General features: G+C 37.1%; 1 protein-coding gene across 2 annotated transcripts in view; it reads right to left on the bottom strand.

Moving 5' to 3' along the window:
- Positions 1–17626, bottom strand: part of LOC150092875 (uncharacterized) — a 164498-nt gene extending 146872 nt beyond the window's left edge. Inside the window, exons 1-2 of one of the 2 annotated variants that reach the window (XM_090414799.1) lie at positions 17346–17626; positions 14955–15080 (exon numbers count right to left, since the gene is read on the bottom strand). The gene's annotated coding sequence lies outside the window, so the exon portion shown is untranslated. The remainder of the gene's footprint in view (positions 1–14954; positions 15081–17345) is intronic. The other variant, XM_090414798.1, reaches the window with a different exon arrangement.
- Positions 17627–20633: the final 3007 nt, after the last annotated feature.

Here is a 20633-nt window from a genome sequence, read left to right as displayed (position 1 = left end):
TCTATTAGAGAGCAAAAGGTCAAAGGGTGAAAGAAATGATAGTTGTAGCAGGTACGAATGATTTGAAAGGAGATAAAATGGAAATGATAGAGGACCTGAATGAATTGTTTGAGGTAGCAAACGAAAAGAGTGAGAGAGTTAGGATGATTAGTCTTTTGCCGCAGTACAACAGTGAAGTGTTTAGGAGGGCCATAATTGCAAATGACTTTATGCGTGGGTTATGCACAATGAGTGGTGTGGAATTTGTGGATGTGTGGAGTGAGTTCGATGGGCGAAAGGATCTATATAAGATGGATGGTTTGCATTTGAATGGATTCGGTGATCCTCCCAATTTCCTCAAAAAATCACTAATTTTGCTAGATTAAGTATCAATGTTCCCATATGATTCATTTGCATATGTATTAGAGGAATATTTATAAACATAAAAACAAGTGATGATGATGATATAAGCATCATCAATTGTTTTATCCTAACAAGGATCTCTATGAACCTATTATTTCATGTATGTGTTTTTAAATATTAAATAGCTCATATCATTAGTTCATCTCCATGGGTTATGTAATTATTAATACTATTGGTGTCATCATCATGCTTCCAAATAGTCAAAAGACCCATCATGGGAGATCACTTGCACACACGTATGCATGCATAACTCATCAAACCATGCACAGAATACTTTCACCATCTTTACACTAATGAAACTCTTAGGCAATGCATTCCAATCACCACTCTCAATGCAACAAAAACATACTTCTCACCATTCCATCTCCCCCTTGTTAAACAGAGTTTCCAAGACTGACCTCCCCAATACTCCTCCAGTTCTATGAAAACTTCTTTGTTAATCTGGTAATAACACCTTACCAACTCATATGTCTCTATCATATTGCTCACTTTACCCCTACATACGCTCACACTCCTCTTCCTATCCACTAACCTCTGTAAATTGCATTTTCTCATCATACTCGACATTACAGAGACCAGAAATCAGCTTAGTGAACTGCCTCTAGACCTTTTGCAATATCTCTTCTTCATCCTGAAAACCAGGTAACAAATTTGAGCACAGTAGACCCTATGTGGTCTATTCAAGACCTTATACAATGGAACCACAATCTCCTTACACATACATATCAGTGTCGTCAGAATCACTGCCAGAATCTTTTGCATTGTCTTCACCATTTTAAAAATGTGTTGTCTCCTAAACTGCAGGTTCTTATCCACTATCACCCACAGATCTATTCCCTCTACCTCCTCCAATATATCTCCAACTGCATTCCATCTTTGGTACCCACATTTTAAAATGTTGCACTTTGCAACACTGAAGTGGCATCCCCATTCAAGTCCTCTTGCAAAAGTCATAAGATCTACAATACTCCTCATAGTTCTTCCTAACTTTGAATCATCTGTAAACAACTGAATTCAAACCTTTCCCAATATCATACAAATTAAACAGCAATGCCCCACCCCCTCAAAAAAAAAGAAAAACATGCCACACAAATGACTTTCCTTTTCTGGAATAATTCTCCCCCATACATAACTTGCTGATAGTTATCAGACAGTCAATCTCAATCCAACACATTAATCTATTAACCTTTAACGTACCAATTAAAAATCAGAAAGCGGTCATTTTTCTGCCAATTTTTTGGGTAAGTTTTGGCCGAGGGTGATTTGCTGGATCAAATTCATCATTAATTGAAAAATAATGACGAATTGGTGCAAACACAAACGAAATAGCTGATACACACCTTTGGCAACTTTTCTCAGCTGAAAGGAAATAGGCACAAGATTGTCTAGCATCTATATTCGGTTGTATTTATATGTGAAACCAAAATTCAAAATCAATTTTGGTGCAATAAACAAAAGACGTTTCACAGATGTCTTTGTAGGGGTTAACTAACCCCATCCATTCCAGTTTAATTATCAACTTATATGGCAATCTATCAAAGGTCATTGGAAAATTTAAGTATATCATTAAGTATGCATCTCTCTTGTCCAATACACTTGTCACCTTATTATAAAAAGTAAGCAAATTACTATTCCTTTGCTACTATTACGATTACTTTCTTTAGCAAAATGCATGCCTACCCAGCAAGAATGCTACCATGTAGAATGATGCTATCCCAATTCTGAATTGGGATAGCATCATAATCTTGTATAATAAAATTAGTTTAATCCTTTATCCAAGTGTGAGCAAACAAAGTTTGCGCCTGAAAGTATCTTCAGGACTGGGGTAAGGTGGTACAACACCAGGACAACTTGTTGCAAAGGTGGAGAAAGCTACCAACACTCCTATCTCAGTATCTCCTATAATGCAAAACACATCTCCTTGCAGATATGTCTAATGTTATGCATTAAGGGAAGGCCACTACCCAGACGAGTTTGGACCTTTATTGAGGTCTCTTCAGTGGGAGCCAGGCCAAAGTGGAGATACCAGGCAGAATTTTTTTTTTTTGAAAATAAACTTTCAACATCTTTCTCTAAATCCAGAGTAATTTATTAAAAAAGGGTGGCACACCATTTGGCAATTCCTATAGATAGAGATGACCTGCTAATGCTTCTGCCTGGTATCTCCACTTGGGCCTGGCTCCCACTGAAGAGACCTCAATAAAGGTCGAAACTAGTCTGGGTAGTGGCACTTCCCTTAATGCATAACATTAGACATATCCGCAAGGAGATGTGTTTTGCATTATAGGAGATCCTGAGATAGGAGTGTTGATATCTTTCTCCACCTTTGCAACGAGTTGCCCTGGTGTTGTACCACCTTACCCCAGTCCTGAAGATACTTTCAGGCGCAAACTTTGTTTGCTCACACTTGGATAAAGGATTAAACTAATTTTATTATACTCTAACCAAGTGAAAAATAAACTTTCAACATCTTTCTCTAAATCCAGAGTAATTTATTAAAAAAGGGTGGCACACCATTTGGCAATTCCTATAGGTAGAGATGACCTGCTAATGCTTCTGCCTGGTATCTCCACTTGGGCCTGGCTCCCACTGAAGAGACCTCAATAAAGGTCGAAACTAGTCTGGGTAGTGGCCCTTCCCTTAATGCATAACATTAGACATATCCGCAAGGAGATTAGACATATCTGCAAGGAGATGTGTTTTGCATTATAGGAGATACTGAGATAGGAGTGTTGGTAGCTTTCTCCACCTTTGCAACGAGTTGAGCTGGTGTTGTATCACCTTACCCCAGTCCTGAAGATACTTTCAGGAGCAAACTTTGTTTGCTCATACTTGGATAAAGGATTAAACTAATTTTATTATACTCTAACCAAGTGAAAAATAAACTTTCATCATAATCTTGGTTCTCACCAACCTTTCCAACATTTTAATCACAACTCCAGACACACAGAATGTCTTGTCACCAAACAATCTTGCCCTCCCACTCCTCTGAACTTAGCCTAATGTAAGACTCATGTTAAACAGGTATGTGAAAATGTCAACTACTTAACACATTCTCTCTCAAAGACACATTTATCGTACAACTGTTGGTCACTCCACATATCTGATATATCAATGATTCTTTCTGAGTTCTTATTTGGATGACTTTTTTTTTAAATACAGAAAACAGAATAGTTTTCGAGTTCAAAGCTACATTGTGATTGGTCAGTGAATTTAGAACTTGTGTAAAAGTGGTGATTTTTTTCAGTTTAATTGTGTTTTCCCTTAGAAAATTAATGTTTTATAGTGTAGATTTTCATGTTTTTAGTGTTTTATTATTATTATTACATGACACCCCACTCAATCCATCAACTACAATGAACTGCAACTACTATCATCATCTACCACCAATGCCATCTACTGCCCACCACGATTGGTAATTTCACAGACAATCACAAAACATCCATGCCCATGGCAGGATTCGAGCCCACAGCCTTATGGCTGGAGACTCCTCATAGTTAAGAATTTATAGAGCCACAACACACGTGTTAAAATAATTACTTTATCTAATATTAGGAAAGTAACATTCAACGTTTCGACCTCTGTATTGAGGTCATCATCAGGAAAAATAGAAATGTACAAGCTACACGGCACTGTACTTTACAAAGGTAAAATAATCTAACTGCTTATTAATCTTGTAACTAATCTGACCTCTTTTTGAAAAAAAAAAAAAAAAATTAACATTAAATTTTTTTTAAAAAAGTATAAATAGATTTAAAAAAAAAAATTAAAAACACATTAAAAATTAAAATAAATATTGCCTGGTTGGCCGAGTGGTTAGCGTATCCACTCTCCAGCCAAAAGGCTGTGGGTTTGAATCCCACGATGGGCATGGATGTTTGTGATCGTCTGTAAAAATACTAGTGGCGGTGGTAGATGGCGTTGGTGTAGATGATGAAGGTAGTTGCAGTTCGTTGTGGTGGGTGGATATGAGTGGTGGAGACGGAGAGGGGTAGAGTAGGTGCCCTCCCTCATGACACCTCGATGACTCTTCGGACTCCCTGGAGGTGTCACGTAATAATAATAATAATAATAATAATAAAATTAAAAAAATATTTTTTTAAATAAATAAATAAAAACAGAACTACATTAAACATTTCTAAACTCCTCTCGTATTCAGATTTTCTTCTGGGTTTGTTCCAGTTGATATAAGGGTTGCAGATGGGTCCTCCACATTCTTAGAATGATTAATCCATTATTTTTGTTCAGGTTTGGATAGTGTTGTAGCATTTCAGAGGATTCTTTGAATTTTCTCCCAAACCAGGTTTTGGTGTGGTGTAGGGACTTGGTGCCTTTCCAGTCAATTCTATGGTATGTTTGGAGCACGTGGTCTGATAGGCCTGTTTTACCATAATGGAGATATTTAATCTGTTATTTGTGTTCGTCTTTTCAGATTAGGATCGTTTGTCCTGTTTCCCCTATATAGGGTAGGTTACATATACATTGGATTTTGTAAACCCCTTGGTGGGCCAGGTATGATAAAGGATCTTTGGAAGAACTGAGTAAATTTCTTAATTTTGTCAGGGATTTGAAGGTAGTCTTGATGTTGTATTTATGTAGTGTTCTGTCTATTCTTTTCTGAAATGCCTCTAACATAGGGTATGGCTATGGCATTCTTATAATCTTTTTTGTTTTTAGTGGTATTTTTATGGAGGATCTTATGAACTGTCATTTTATTGTAGCCATTTTTTACAAATGTTTGGATAATGATTTCAAATTCTTGGCTCAGAGCTTGTTCATTTGAGCAAATTATTAGTGCTCTGGGTTTGAGGGTGCTTATGACTCCTAGTTTTTGTGTTGGGTGGTGGTATGAATTTTTGTGTATGTATTGGTGCCTGTGTGTAGGTTTGCAGTAGGCAGAGGAGAGACAGCCTGAGGGAAAATGTGTGACGAGCACATCAAGAAAAGGAAGAGAGTTGTTTTCGATTTCAATGGTGAATTGGATGCGTTTGTGTTGCTTGTTCAGGTGGCTAAGGAATGTATTTAATGTTTTGTGGCCGTGGGGCCAAATGGCAAAAATATCATCAACATATCTGTGCCAGACAGGCTTTCGGCTGGCCAAATCTAGAGCTTGTTGCTCAAAGTCTTCCATGCAAAAGTTACTTATTGGGGGGAATGCCCCCGTACCTTCTTTTTTGTAGATAAAAACTGATTTGCCACACAAAATAGCAGAGTACGTGGGCAAAGAGGGCCATGATGCCAGGAGGAAATATGTTCTTAAGGAGAATATTAGTATCATTGATCAGGAATGACTGGTAAACTACTAAATCTGTGGCAGGAAGCCAAAATAATTGCATTGCCCAAACCAGGGAAAGATCCAAACGATGTGAAAAATCTACGACCTATCTCCTTGCTTTGCTCCACCTTTAAGCTATTTGAAAGAATTCTCCTTCAAAGAATTTCACCACTCATCAAAAGAGCACTCCCAATTGAACAAGTTGGCTTCAGGCCAGGAAGAAGTTGCTGTGACCAGGTCCTGGCAACAAAGACTGAAGCAAGCTTCCAAAAGAAACTTACATCTGAAGCTACTTTCATCGACCTAATATCAGCTTATGACACAGTCTGGATCAGGGGCCTCCTCCTAAAGCTAGGAAATATTATAAGGTGCAAAAAAACTTTACAGCTTTTTGAATCCATTCTCTCCACAGAAAGATCTGGGTCCATATTGGCAGAAATATGAGCAGGCCTAGATTCCTTCACAACAGTTTTTAACATTTTTTTTTTTAACAGTTTTAACAGTTTTTAACATCTTTACTTTTTAACATCTATGTGTATGACTTACCACATACCAGCTCAAGCAAGTATATGTATGCTGATGACCTAGCGATCCTACATCAATCTATCTCCTATGCCAACCTGGAATAAACCTTGAACACAGATCTGAACATCCTGGAAAAGTACTTCAAGCAGAAGTACTTGAAACCAAATCCAACAAAAATTGTGTCCACAGTATTTCACCTAAACAATGCAGAGGCGAATCGATACCTCATCCTTTCTTTCTGTGGAAAAATGGTAGAGCACGAGCCTCACCCAAAATACCTTGGAGTGAGCTTGGACAGAAGCCTAATCTATAAAAGGCACATCACACTTGTCCAACAAAATTAAAACGAGAAACAATATCATTTCAAGGTTTTCTGGAACAACCTGGGGTTGTGATGCAGAAGTCCTAAGGTCATCTGCACTAGCCCTCGCATTCTCTGCAGCAGAATATTGTTCCCCTGTCTGGGAAAGAAGTGTACACACCAACATTATAGACACTCAGCTAAACTCTACCATGCACACAATTAGCGGGACAGTGAGAAGCACCCCTCTCTCCTGGCTGCCTGTCCTATCTAACGTTGCTCCACCAAACATATGGAAAAGAAAAGCCTCGATTAAAGAATTTAATAAAGCAATGAGCCCACTCCTGCCTTGCACCAGACTTTCATAAATCCACCTAGTCTTCGGCTAAAATATAGAAAACCTTTCTGGTCCATGGACAAACTCTCTTCAGCTGCCCAGCCATCAACACCTGACATGTGGAGAGAATACTGTCCCGAATACTGGTCCAATAATGTCCCAACAAACAGTTTCCTGGTAGAAGATCCCTGTGCTCTGTAGTCTGGTTTTGCTCTTCCTAGGAAGATTTGGTCATCAATCAACAGGATTAGAACTAACCAGGGCAGATGCGGCTATCTACTACATAAATGGGGGCTGTTGGACCATCCTTATTGTGATTGTTCTCCCGTGGCCCAGAACGATTACTCATATTGTGAACGACTGCCCAAGGCACCAATTTCACGGTGGTGCCGGTCTACAGGTCATCCACAAGGTGACAGATGAGGCCTTGGATTGGCTTTCCAACTGGACATTGACCTGTAGCTGTTCTGTATTCCTTTGCCATAAGAATAAATAAATAAATAAATTGATCGGGACATTAGTGAAAAGGGCAATTATATCAAAGCTGACTAATAAATCTTGGTAGTTGAGTGTGATGTTTTTAATCTTGTTTATAAAATGTTGTGTATTTTTTTATGTAGAAAGCCTTTCTGGTCCATGGACGAACTCTCTTCAGCTGCCCTGCCATCAACACCATATTGGGAATGACCTACTAACTCCTTGACGGTGGGCGTTAATTTCTTGGCTAAGTGGTAATTATGGCTGTGGATTCCTTCAACTATCAGACATAGTGGTGTATTTTGTGTATTTTAGAGCCATAAAATAAACACACTAATTTATAATTGGTCTATAATTGGAAACTTGTCCTAGAACCTTGTTTGTGAAGGATGTTATCCTGCCTTCCACTCCTTAGGAACATTCTCCACTGCAAGACTTCCAAGGGCATAGCTAATTCTTTTCACATTCGTTAAAAATATGTGGTGATATGTACTCTATTCCAATGGCCTTGTTAGCATCTAGCCAAATCAACACGTGATACACTTCTGATTCTTTCACCTTTCTCCTAAAATGTGTCTCCCTTCTACAAGTTGCACAGCTTCATCTACACAAGTATGATACACTGATAAATGCTCATTAAATAACTCCACTACATCTTCTGTAATGGTCACTCTCCCACCATAATTATCCTGTCATAGTTATTCCTCATGTGTGCCATAAAGCAGAAAAAGTCATTCCTATGAATTATCTTGGCCTGACTGGTCAATCTCCTCCCATGCTGACTGTCTTTCATTATCACGCTTGTCACCTTGCCTACATTTCACTTGATCACTTTACTTGCAAATGATCACCACCAACTGTCTTGTACCTCTACTCCATACCTTCTTTTCCAACACCACTTGCTTGATTTCTCCTACTCTATTCACTTAACTCTTGGTATACAGTTTTGCACTGCTTGTCAGTACTGCCTTATTAACTCCCATGTAATGTCAACAACTTTATCATATATATATATATATACACACACACACACACACATACTTTTTTCATAGTAATCTTTTCCTATTCCATCACTTCCCAAATCCAAAACTCATAACTCTCTAACCAATTAGCAGCAGTATTGATATTTCATTAAAAGCCGCAACCTGTGAGGATATAACCAAACGCAATATTCTAAAACCTTCCAATGCTTTCATCACATGCTGCTTACAACAGCTTTCTCTCAGAAATTCAACATATTCATCCTCCTTGTTCCCATACACTATCTCCTCCTTCCAATCTGCATTCCTAAAATTAAAATCATTCATTAGATCATTCTTTTTAACATGCCCAACCAATCTGCCTAAACAATTTATAATCAGTACTTTCTACATTCCCTGACTATAGCAACATCCTATTAGATATACTATTCTGTCAATTTCAACTTCACACCAAACAGATTCAAAATCAAAGTTGACACAATGCCTCTGCTATCATTAAACAATATCACTCCCTCCTCTTTTCACCTTCTGGAAAATTATATATATCCTTCAATTTCTATTCCCAATATCATGTGAAATTTGTTTTTCAGGAAACAAGCAGTGCAAACAGGAGGTGGAAACATACATCACTGAGCCTAGAAAGACCACACATATTTATGAATCTGAAAGGTGGGAGGGTTTTTTTTTATTATTATGCCGATCACTATATTTCCTCCACAGTTTTTTTTTCCTACACAATTATACAAAAAAAATCATCAATTTAAATAGCACAAACTTAAATACCAGTATTGTCACAAAATAAACACTAATATCTTTCCTTACTGCTAATACTTATCTTTTTTAACAGCTTGCATCAGTCTTTGCAAATGCTAAAGAAAACACTGACTGTTTTCACCACATGCCTCTCTGCCTGAATCAATGTTTTCTGCAGGGCTTGCCACTGAATCTCCACGGTTTGGCTGCTGTTCTCAAACTCTTTCATTTTTTATTCAATCATGTTTGTATATTTTAGTCTACAGTTCACATATGAGAACTGCTCAACTTTTATTCACTTCAAAACTTTCTTGCATACTCTTCTTTTCAATATGGAATTCAATTTTATCCTGCTCAAGACTAAATGGTGATCACTTCCAATTTCAAATCCTCTGTACACTCTGGTGTCCTGCACCAGGGAGAAAATATCACTATCGACAATAACATAGTCAAGGAGACTTTTCTTATTCCTTGCCTCTTCTCTCCATGTGAATTTGTGCACATTTTTATGTTCAAACATTGTATTAGTAATAACCAGTCTATGTCCTGACCAGAAATACAACAGGTATTTGCCATCATTATTAGCTTTGCTCTTTTCTCCAAATTTTCTCAAAATATTTTTTTGTATATCTGACAATCATTTCCTACTCTGCTATTTAGATCCCCAAGAAGGACCAACTTTTCATTTTTCATTGGGTCAGTTGCTTTCTCTAAATCCTCAAAAAATTCCTTCACTTCTACCTTGGTAGAACCGTCTGTGGGACCATCTTTTAATATTCCTGCATATATTTTATATCCTGTATTTAACAGACTAATTCCTTCATAATTATTGCAATCATTTTTATTTCCTTTTTTATAGATTGGGATAACCAGTGCTTTATTCAAGAGTTACGAGCTTTTCCAGACAATCCAAAACATATTAAAAAATTTCAGAATATTTCAATAAATTTTTCACCTGCATTTTTATATAATATAAACATAGTTCTATATTTATATTGTCTTCTCTTGGTGCTTTTGTAGTTTGTCTTCTTTATTGTATTTTTCAGTTTTAACATTGTAATCTTTTTTGTTAGGTCATTCTTTGTTTTATAAAATTTTATTTCATTGTGCTCATCTGTCCAGAGATTTTGGAAATGTTCTCCAGAGATGTTCTAATCTAATAACTGAACTCATTTTTGCTGGGATGTGCTCTTCTTCCTCATTCCATTCAAAATCTCAAACACTTATCAAAAAGTTAGTTTTCCAACAAATGTGTCAAAGCAGTTGAACTAAATATGCAGCATATGATCACTGGCTCAAGATAAAAACTCCAGCCTCTCACTCAGCTTACATTACATGACTCTAGCAACTGCAAAAAAGTCATGAGCAAATCTAAAGTAGACAAATCAAAAGGCCAAATGCAATAAGCTTGCCAATTGCTCAGATGCCTATAGTGGCAGTTGAGCCTTCTTGTCCGTGTTGCCAGCACTGTTTGAGAAAAACTTCTGCACTGCTGTGTTTCGACTCCCCCTGAGCTCCTAATGGAATGATGGCACTTCTTGGAATCCCTCATCTCCAAATCTTGTTTACATGACTTATGCAAATTACTTCTATTATTCCACAAACACCATCAGCATGCCCTCGGATTTTTCAATAGGACATGAGATGAATACTCAACAGCCATGATACTAAGAAGTCCTCCAGCCCAGATGGTATCCATCCTAGTTGTACCAAGAGCTTATGCTCCTGAACTAACTATCCCATTGTCCTTACCTTACCTTAGTACTATCAAAAGTGATGGTCATCAACAATTAGATGTTTCCCTACCTTGAGCATTGGTTAATTAATGATCATCAGTACATAGATTTGCCATTCTTGTTCTACAGATGACCTTATGGAACAGGCCATGAAAAGATCTGGGGCATTTCATATGATCAGCATAGATATGTCTGGTATTTGATTAAGTTTGCTACTGTAGCTTTCCAGCAAAGCTGTCATCTTATGATCTCCCTTGCTACCTTTGTGTAAGTTTCTTCTCTGGATGTTTACTGTGAGTCATAGTGGATAGTTACTTTTGATCTGATATTCTCATCACTGCTGGAGCACTCCAAGGCTCTGTTCTTTTACTTACACCCTTTCTCCTACATGTGTGTGGGTGCACGCAAATGCATGTATGTGCAATTTCATTAAAATTCACTATAGTTTACTAGTGAGAGAAGATTATATACTTGGTTTTAATCCTTTACCCAAGGAAGCAAGACAGTATTTTGCACGTGAAATATATTCACATCTGAGCTACTTATATATGCTTATGACTTCACATCACTTGCCTTAGTATGTATTCCATAATGCAAAGCACACACCCTGGATATGTAAAATGCTATGCAAAAGGTCGAAACCAGTCTGGGAAGTGACCCTTCCCATTATGCATAGCATTTTACATGTCCAAAAGAATGAGTGCTTTGCATTATGGGATGCATACTAAGGCAAGTGATGTGAAATAATAAGCTTCTATATACAAGTAGCTCAGACTTGAATATATGTCGCATGTGAAACATTGTTTGGCATGTTTAGATTTGCAAATGCCTTTGCAAAGTCCACCAGTGTCATGGTGCAGCCATTTCCTTTATCCACAGTCACTTTATTATACAATGTGAATAAATTACTAAGACAGGGCCTACCCTTTTACAGAGCTGTGTTGCCTGCTATAGAATATTTTTTCCCTATACACCCACTCTTTGATATTATCTTTAACCAACTTTTCCAATACTTTAACAATCACTCCTGATATATTAACTCCCTTGAAACAATGCTAGAGCTAAGACTTAGAATGAACAACCTCATCAGAGGCAACACCAATTTGCTTTCACATTCACATAGTACACAGGCTGGCATGCCATCCAGTCCTACTGCTGTATTCACATTGATATTTTTCATTATGCTCAACACCTCCTATTCATTCAGCTCACCTTTGATCCATCCTTGTCACATCAGCAACTTCAAAATATCCACCTTTGCAAAATGATCACTCAGCAACTCAACACCCATGCGGTTAGCCTAGTGGCCATGCGCTTCGCAACCATATGTGAAGGAGTGTCCTAGGTTCGATTCCTGTCGACGATGTGAGGAACTCAAGGATCTTCGTCAGCCATAGGCAAGGTGGCCAGCCGGTCTTGGGCATGGATAGCAGGGTTTTCCCCCCAGTTTATCTGGATTTTTCATCCCACAAGCAGGCAAACCGGCCCCGTGAACACACACAGATACAGTCAGGAATACTTAAGACAATCCCTCCAGCCATAGGTCTGAACTGTCAGCTATGCCGGTCCTGAGCCCAGATAAAAATAGGGGGGATTGAGGTGGTGCTGTACCTCCCCGTGAAAGGGACTCACGGGCATTGAATCACCATACGAAATGAAATGAATGAATGAGTAACTCAACTATTTCTTTTGCCTCTGTAACCTTCATACCATCAGCATCGATTAAAATCATCCCACCATAGTCATGTTTTTTCTTACTTGTTACATAATGAAAAACTCTTTTGGATTTACTTTGGCCCACATAGCTAATTTTCTCTCATAATCTGATTTGGCCTCTTTTACCATACTTAGTCACCTTTCTACCTTGCACTTTGTACTGCTCATAAGTATGCTGATCACCATATTCCCTCAACAGGTTTTTTCCCCCCTCTCAAACAATCTCTGATCGCTTTCCATGCATTACCATCATCATCATTTTCTTTTTAGTTCCTCAAATCTACGACACTGCTACAAGCTTCCTCCTAAATGTTTCATAATTACCAGCGTTATAGTTCAACAGAAACTCATTCTTGACAGAGAATTGCACATGTTTAGAACTTACCAAAACAAAGCATAGTGTCTACTTTTTATGAATATATCTTCTGATACTATTACCAGACCCACTCTCAAATTCCTGATCCCCTCTGTAATGTTGCTTCAGGTAACTTTAACAACTATATACATTCCATTTACATCTTCAATGCAATGAGAAACTACCATTTTCCAAGATTTGCTAGTTAGCACCCCAACTTTTTCATGAAGTTCACTGAAGTTCATTAAAGGAGTCAGCATAGGGGGGCAGAAATATAAGCAACTTAAGATATGCAGATGATACAGTACTGCTGGCTGAAAATAAAAAAAGATCTTCAAAACCTACTAGAAGAGACGCTGAAACTAAGTGAAAAATATGGACTTAATTTCAACTTCAAAAAAACCTAAACCTAACAAGAGAAAAAGGAAAATACCCATTATAAATATTATGATCAGAGGAAATACTTTAAATCAAGTGGAGAGTTATATATATTTGGTCAACTAATTACAGAGAATGGAAAGTGTGATAAGGAAATATTAAGAAGGATAGAAATTGCTAGATCAACCTTCATTAGCATCATAAACATTCTGATCTCAAGGGAAATTCACATAAAAACAAGAATTATGGAGCAGAAACCTGGACAATATCAAATTACTGTGAAAATAAACTAAAAGCCTTTGAAATGTGGATCCTTAGAAGAATCCTTAAAGTCCTATAGACTGCCAAAAAAACTAATTTAGAAATATTAGAGATGACCGGAGAAGATAGGACTCTGTTGAAAACCAGTAATAAAGGGAAAACTACCTACCTTGGTCGCATACTAAGGTATTTGAATACCTACAATGATACAAGGAAAAAAGAAGAGGAAGACAAAGAACAGATTGGATGAGAAATATTAAGGATTGGACAAAACCATAAATGGTATTAGCTCATGGTAGTCAACCTCCTGGAAGGAGATGAGACCTGACAAGACAAGACAATGTTTGTCTATTTCACTTTGATTTTTTTTTAAAAATTAATATGTAGGATGTTTCAAATTAAAGTACCCCTATTCAGAGCAATCTCTAGTAAGAACCAGTGAACGAAATAGCTTCAAACTCAGTATCTTAACCAGATCATGGGAAAAGATTTTGACAATACAAAATAAATAAATAAATAACAAATAAAATAAAAACGCTTCAAAAATGACTAAGAGGAGAAATTTGGCAGAGTTAGAGAAAATTACATCAATGTGAATCAGATGGTATATGATTGTGAAATGATCCCGAGTCAATGACAAAGTCATTCAATGATGTTTATTTCACTCATTTCATAAAATAATGTGATACAAATAACATCTCATAGAGCTGACATGCTACAAAGATATGTCAAGGAGATTCAAATGATTAATGAAGGTGAAGTTTAATGTGTTGACCTTTGTGCAGGACCAATAGCTATACTTCCATACAGCATTGTCTACAGAGGAACAAGTGATCTTTCAAAAAGTTCTGCACATGATGTAGGACTGTCATTCAAATCTACTGGGTGAGGAACTTTGCTTTGATACACCATTTTTTTCACCCTGTGACCCAAAGCCACAGGGTTAAAGTCTGATGAATGAAGCAACCATTTCATAGAAAATGAGAGAATGATTACTCTATCTGCTGTGAAATGTAGAGTAAAATAATTGAACTTCATGTCCTATGTGGGAAGGTGCTCCATCCGGTTCACATTAATGTAATTTTCTCCCACTCAAAGCACCATATTTCCCGTATCAGATTTCTGAACTTTTTTTTTTTTTGTCAAAATCTTTTCCCCGTGATCTGGTTAGGGTACCCACTAAGTCAGAGGATATTTCATCTACTGGTTAATTTGAAATACCCTGTCTATATTTGTGCTGAATATGACATTCATTTTTTGTCTTGATCAAAAATAATATTAACCACACCCTATTTCAAACCTCCAGAATATACATACATGTTGAACTAGCATGAAGATATTACTATTGACAATTGCACAACCAAGACCTTTCTGGTCTGCTGTGTGTGAAATTATGCTGTGGAACAGTATTTGTGATGACTAAATAATATCCTGAATAGAAATCAAGCAGATACTCACACTCTTTTTCCAAATTCTATCAAAATATTTCAATACATCTGGTATTCATATTCCTTTATATTCAAATGACATAAAGCAGTGTTCTTCAACCTTTTTACACCTGCGGACCGGGGAAAATAGGAGAATCTAAGACAAAAACATAAACCAATGTAGATAGTATTTTATTTATTAAATCCAATGTTATGAAATTGCAATTTTTAGCTAGTGTGACTGCTGCTGCTTAGAGGTTAGAAAATTTGATATACGCGGCTGGAGCGTTGTTTCTGAGAGACAAAGAAATATTTGGCGGACCGCCAGGAAATTTCTGCAGACCACAGTTTGAAGAACATGGATATAAAGGAAAGGATGCTAATTATTTCAATTAATTGAAAAATCTCTCTGCATCTTTCATAGTAGAGCCTGCTTTGGAACCATAGGCACAAAAATTCTCACTGTATAATCATCTATTTTGAAATTTTTGCACATCACAATTCTCGAAACTGTCTGCCATTCAAGTTTATCATGAAAGGCATATGTTTGGATAAAGTAGTGATTACACAATGCATAGTTCATCTGCTGTTCATTTTCTCCTCTTCACACACCATTTTCAATGTTCATTTAATTCTTCTAAAATTACTGTTATTGTGCAGACACCTCCATGGAGTCCAAAGACTCATGTGAGAAGACCCAATTTATCCACACAGTCAATCAAACCTCTACTTGAACCCATTAACAGATAAAGCGCTAACAACTAATGACTCTGGAAACCCATTCAATTCATTCACAACTCTCCAAGAGAAAAGTCTTGTCCTCATGACCTTAATAACCATACTTTTACTCAGCTTCCAGGGATAACCTCTTGCACTGCCTCCTCTAGCTAACTGCTGAAGCATTTCCCCTGCATCAATCCTATAAAACCTTTAACTTAAATGTTCTATCAACTTCTGCAGTCCACACACACCTTCAATCTATCCTCATAGGGAACATTCCACAGGCCACTCAGTATCTTGGTTGCATGCCTCTGAATCCTCTCCACCCAAGAAAACCACAGACCTGAGCACAGAAATTCAAATGTGGACATATCAAGGCCTTATAAAAAGGAATAATGACTTCCTTATCTCTACTTGTTAATGTGTTCTTCAATAGCAGTAGTCAGGATCTAGCTTAGCAACCCTGGCAATATGTCCTCTAAACTTTATCTACCACTACCCCCTACATCCTTAGCTTCATCTATTTTATGATGGAATACAGTTCTATAAATGTGGTACAAAGCTTGTAATCTATTTATCCCAAAATGATAAAGGTACATTTCTTCAAATTAAACTGACATCCACCATCTTTTACTCATTCTGACAGTCTATTTAAATCATCCTGCAAGCTCTCTACATCACTTTGATTCATTATTACTCTAACTCATTTTGCATCATCAACAAAGTTCAGTCCTAGCACTGAACCTTGCAGCACACCAGTTTCTGCCTTGATTCTGCCTTTCTATATAGCACTTCTGATATGTCCAACAGCCATCCTCTCATCCACATAACCAGTATCATATCCATCCCCACTTGTTCTAATTTGCATAACAGAGTTCCATGTGGTATTCACTAACATGCCCTTGCAAAATACTGCAGAATCATCATGTAGCCATTTCCCTTATCCAGCTCAGCTGTCCCTCCATTATAATATGTTAGTATATAACTAAGGCATGAATGACCCTTCAAAGTCATGTTCCTCTCACAGCATGTCATATTCCTATCCACCCATTCCCAAATTATATTTATGACCATTTTTTGTTCCAGTACTTTTACCACCATCCCAGAGATACTGATAGGTCTACAGTATGCTACTGCAGTCTTAGAACTTTCCTCATGCAAGGGAATTATTTTATCCTCTTTCCACTTCATTGGAACTCTCTCAGAGCTAAGGCTTAAATTAAAGAGCTTAGTCAGAAGCATTTGCCAGTACCCTTGTGCATTCCCATTATGACTATGACTTTGAACAACTTTTTCAGCAAACTTTTTTTCACTTGGTTTTTTAAATTAAATTCAACTTGACAGAGATTCTCTTCTTGCTTAATCCTTTATCTAAGAGTAAATGAACAAAGTTTGCATGTTAAGTATCATTACAACTAGGCTACTTGTAGGCTAATGACTTCACATTAATTGCATTTGTATCCCATGATACAGAGCACACATCCTTTTCGATGTGCATTATAAAATTTACGTCTTTAAAACAAAGCAAATTTTATCTTACAAATCTTTTATACTAATGCTATGTTGTAGTTTATTCATAAAAAAAAAAATTATTTAAATAGTGTACTGCAAAATGAATAAACAGCTAACATCGCATGTCAGACATATTATTCGCATACATGATAAAATTCTAAATTAGGAGCACAATGGAAAAATTATATACCTTTACTGCTATATTTCAATGAACAGAAAAATATATGTATATCTATTTCTCTCGAATTCAATGTTTTGTTATTGCCGCTTTCAACACACAACCGAACAGGACTCAAACACAAACCAAAACCATTCTGCAATATCAGCGACGAATTGATTTCTGACACATGCGTTGATGAAATCTCAACAATAAAAACATAGCTGTTGATAGCAGAAATTACTTAGTGAATTGTTATTATTATTATTATTTTAGATAGGGCTAAAAACGGCATCGCCTACTTCCTGTATACGGGAATAAAAAGGCGTTAGCTGATTTTTTTTTTATTATTATTATTATTAAAAAATCATCTACCGCCTTTTATTCCTGTATAGGGAATAGGCGAGGCTGTTTTAGTCCTGTGTAACTTTTGGAGACTGAGAGTGCAGTCCTAATCCCAACACTTTGTTTCGTGTCTAAAAATAGTAGGATTCCCTGGTCGATTTTGTTAAGTTCAGACGGGCTCAAACGAAGTTCAAACTAACTCTGGTACCACTGGAATAAAGGCTTAGTAAAAGTTCCTCTTGTTCGACTAAAATCGAACTTATGACGCTCTTTGCTCGGGCGATTTAGCGTCGTGAAGGCATGTGCATCTCCACTGAGCTGCACAGACACTTTTATTTCTTCTTCTTATTATTATTATTATCGTCATCAGCAAACCTCTATTGCTTCAAAGACTCGTCGAGGAGAGAATAGGGTTTAGTGGAGGAAATTTATGAAAATTTTCTGTTTATATTATTATTATTATCGCATCATCTGGCTTATCGCATCATGGCTTAAAAGAATCAACGAGGAGTGAATAGGGGGCTTTAGTGAAGAAAAAATTTTGAAATTTTCCCGTTTATATTAATTGAACGTGACTGAAACTTAGGTTCATGAGTTAATTCCATTACGAAATAAATCTGAATTACTCTTTGAGTGAACTCTCTGTAGTCATGTCCTGGTGATGACCTGGTGATGTGGTTCTTCTGAACCACATCACCAGGCCATTTCTGGCAAAGGGAAAGACAGCTAATCCCTTAAATGTAAAAAAAAAAAAAAAAGCTCTGGTGCTATCGTCATCACAAACCATGGGCCCGTTGGTGTCTGATGCCATGTTGACTGTATTGTCCAAGTGACATCTGTTCATTGCAGCATGACTTAATTCTTCAAGAGTTTCCCCCACACCAGTCTTTAATATCGATGGCTCACTCATGATGAGAACGACCTCTGACATTTCTTCCGTTCATTAGGCCAAACACCAATAACTTTACTTTCTATCACTGATATCTGCAATGTGTGCGACGCACACAGGCGCCAAAGAGAAGGAAATACTTAAAACAAAAGTTTTTTTTTTTAAGTGATTTTTTATTGGAGGGTGGGGATAGGGGCGCCAACTAAAATTTTGCACACAGGCGCCGGACACTACTGGCGCGCTCCTGCACTGAATATAATACAAATAAGTCCAAAGAGATTAAATTTTCTTTGTATGACATTTTGAAACAGAGTCTCTTTTAATGGCACCGTTCTGCACACTTCTTCATTTCTTATCTTCTGAGTCCATCCAATTCGTAGAAGTTTACAATAACACTTTCTTTCAAAAGCTAATTTTCTTTACTCTGATTTCTTTGTCATTATCCAAGTTTTGCAATCAAATAGCGTTCTGCTCAAGATGCATAAGAACGCTTACGTTGATTTTTAAGCTTATACTTCTATTTTTCCTTTTTTTCCATGGATTTAAGCGCTGTTAAAGCCTTTGCAGTATAATTTTAATTTCTTTTTTACAGTTTAGATCATGTGTTATACAGCTTCCAAGATAGTAAACTGTTCCGGATTCACCAGTATCTTTCCCTCTACAATAATCATTTTTTCCATCTCCCTTTCGCCAAAAATCATTGTTTTTGTCTTTTCTATGTTCATTCTCAATTCGTATCTATTACCTTCTCTATTTAGATTATGTATCATTTGCACAAGTTTCATTTCGTTTCCTTCAAGTAAAAGAATGCCATTTGAAAAGCACAGCGACTGCGATTCCTGTGTCCTCATTTCTGATTCTGCCCAACAATCTCTCCAGGTATGAAATGAAGATACTTGGTGATATTGGATCAATCTTTGTCTTATGCCTCTATTAACGGCGAACCAGGCTCCACGTTTGCCTCCTATCTTGACACCAGACTGTGCATTCATGTCGATTTCTTTCAATAGGTGAATTACCCTGGCACAATACCGTATGATTCCAGTATAGCCCAGATTATGTTTCTTCAATGCTACCGAAGGCATTTTGAAAGTCCACGAAGCATATAAATAATTTTTTATTCATACTTCGTGCCTTTTCTGCGATGAGCCGAACGGCTAATATCTGTTGTATGGAACTCTTATCTTTTGGAAACCTGCTTGTTCATCTGCCAGATGTACTTCAACCTGGGTTTTTAGTCTTTCAGTTAGTATAATCAACAAAACCTTACACATGTGTCTTATCAGAGCAATGGTTCTGTAATTGTCGCATTCTAAAGCATTGTAATTAATATGTAAGACTACTAACATTGACTTTTTCCATTCATCTCGAGTGCATCCAGTGGTGTAGCTATAGCTTTCGCCACCCGGAGCAATTCCTGAGTTGGCCACCCCTCTCAGTACACGCCAAAAATACTACAAAAAGTCAAATATGGTAATAAATAACGACGTATAGGGTAATAAATTAAAACACTATTTTTTTTTGAAGAAAAACTTTAATTTCAACAATTTAAAATGTTATTTTTCTTGCTTTTCTGTTAGCAAAATTGTTGATGGCATTGTCGAAGTCTATTTTATAGTAATGTAGGTGATTCTTAATCAATTTTATTTAGAAAAACTCCTCTCACAACTAGCAACACTTGCAGCAATTATGAGGAAAATTCGCTGTGGTATTACAATAGTTGGAACTTAATTCTCGAGACTGTATTTTAAAATTAACTGCAAAAGTTCAAAAACATTCAAGCCGCCAGGAGCGGACCTCCCCCTGCGCCCACCTCTAGCTACGCCTCTGTGTGCATTCGATCTTCCATACCTCATTGCAGATTCCGTTATGCTCTCATTTCCAGGACTTCTATTATTATTATTATTATTGCATTTCTTACATATTCTTTAAAGATATTATTATTCCTGACACCTCCAAGGAGTCCGAAGACTCATCGCGGGAGGACACCTACAGCTGTCTCAACCACTACACCGAACCTCTACTACGAATCATCTCCATCAATGCCATCTACCGGCCACCACAACTAGTATTTTTTGTCTGTAAAT

The sequence above is a fragment of the Typopeltis vanoorti genome, chromosome 25 (genome assembly GCF_054136105.1).
Source record: "Typopeltis vanoorti isolate ZY-2024b chromosome 25, IOZ_Tvanoo_1.0, whole genome shotgun sequence".
Lineage (NCBI taxonomy): Eukaryota > Metazoa > Arthropoda > Arachnida > Uropygi > Thelyphonidae > Typopeltis > Typopeltis vanoorti.
Note: the sequence above shows the minus strand (reverse complement) of the source record. Positions and strands in the feature narration are given on the sequence as shown.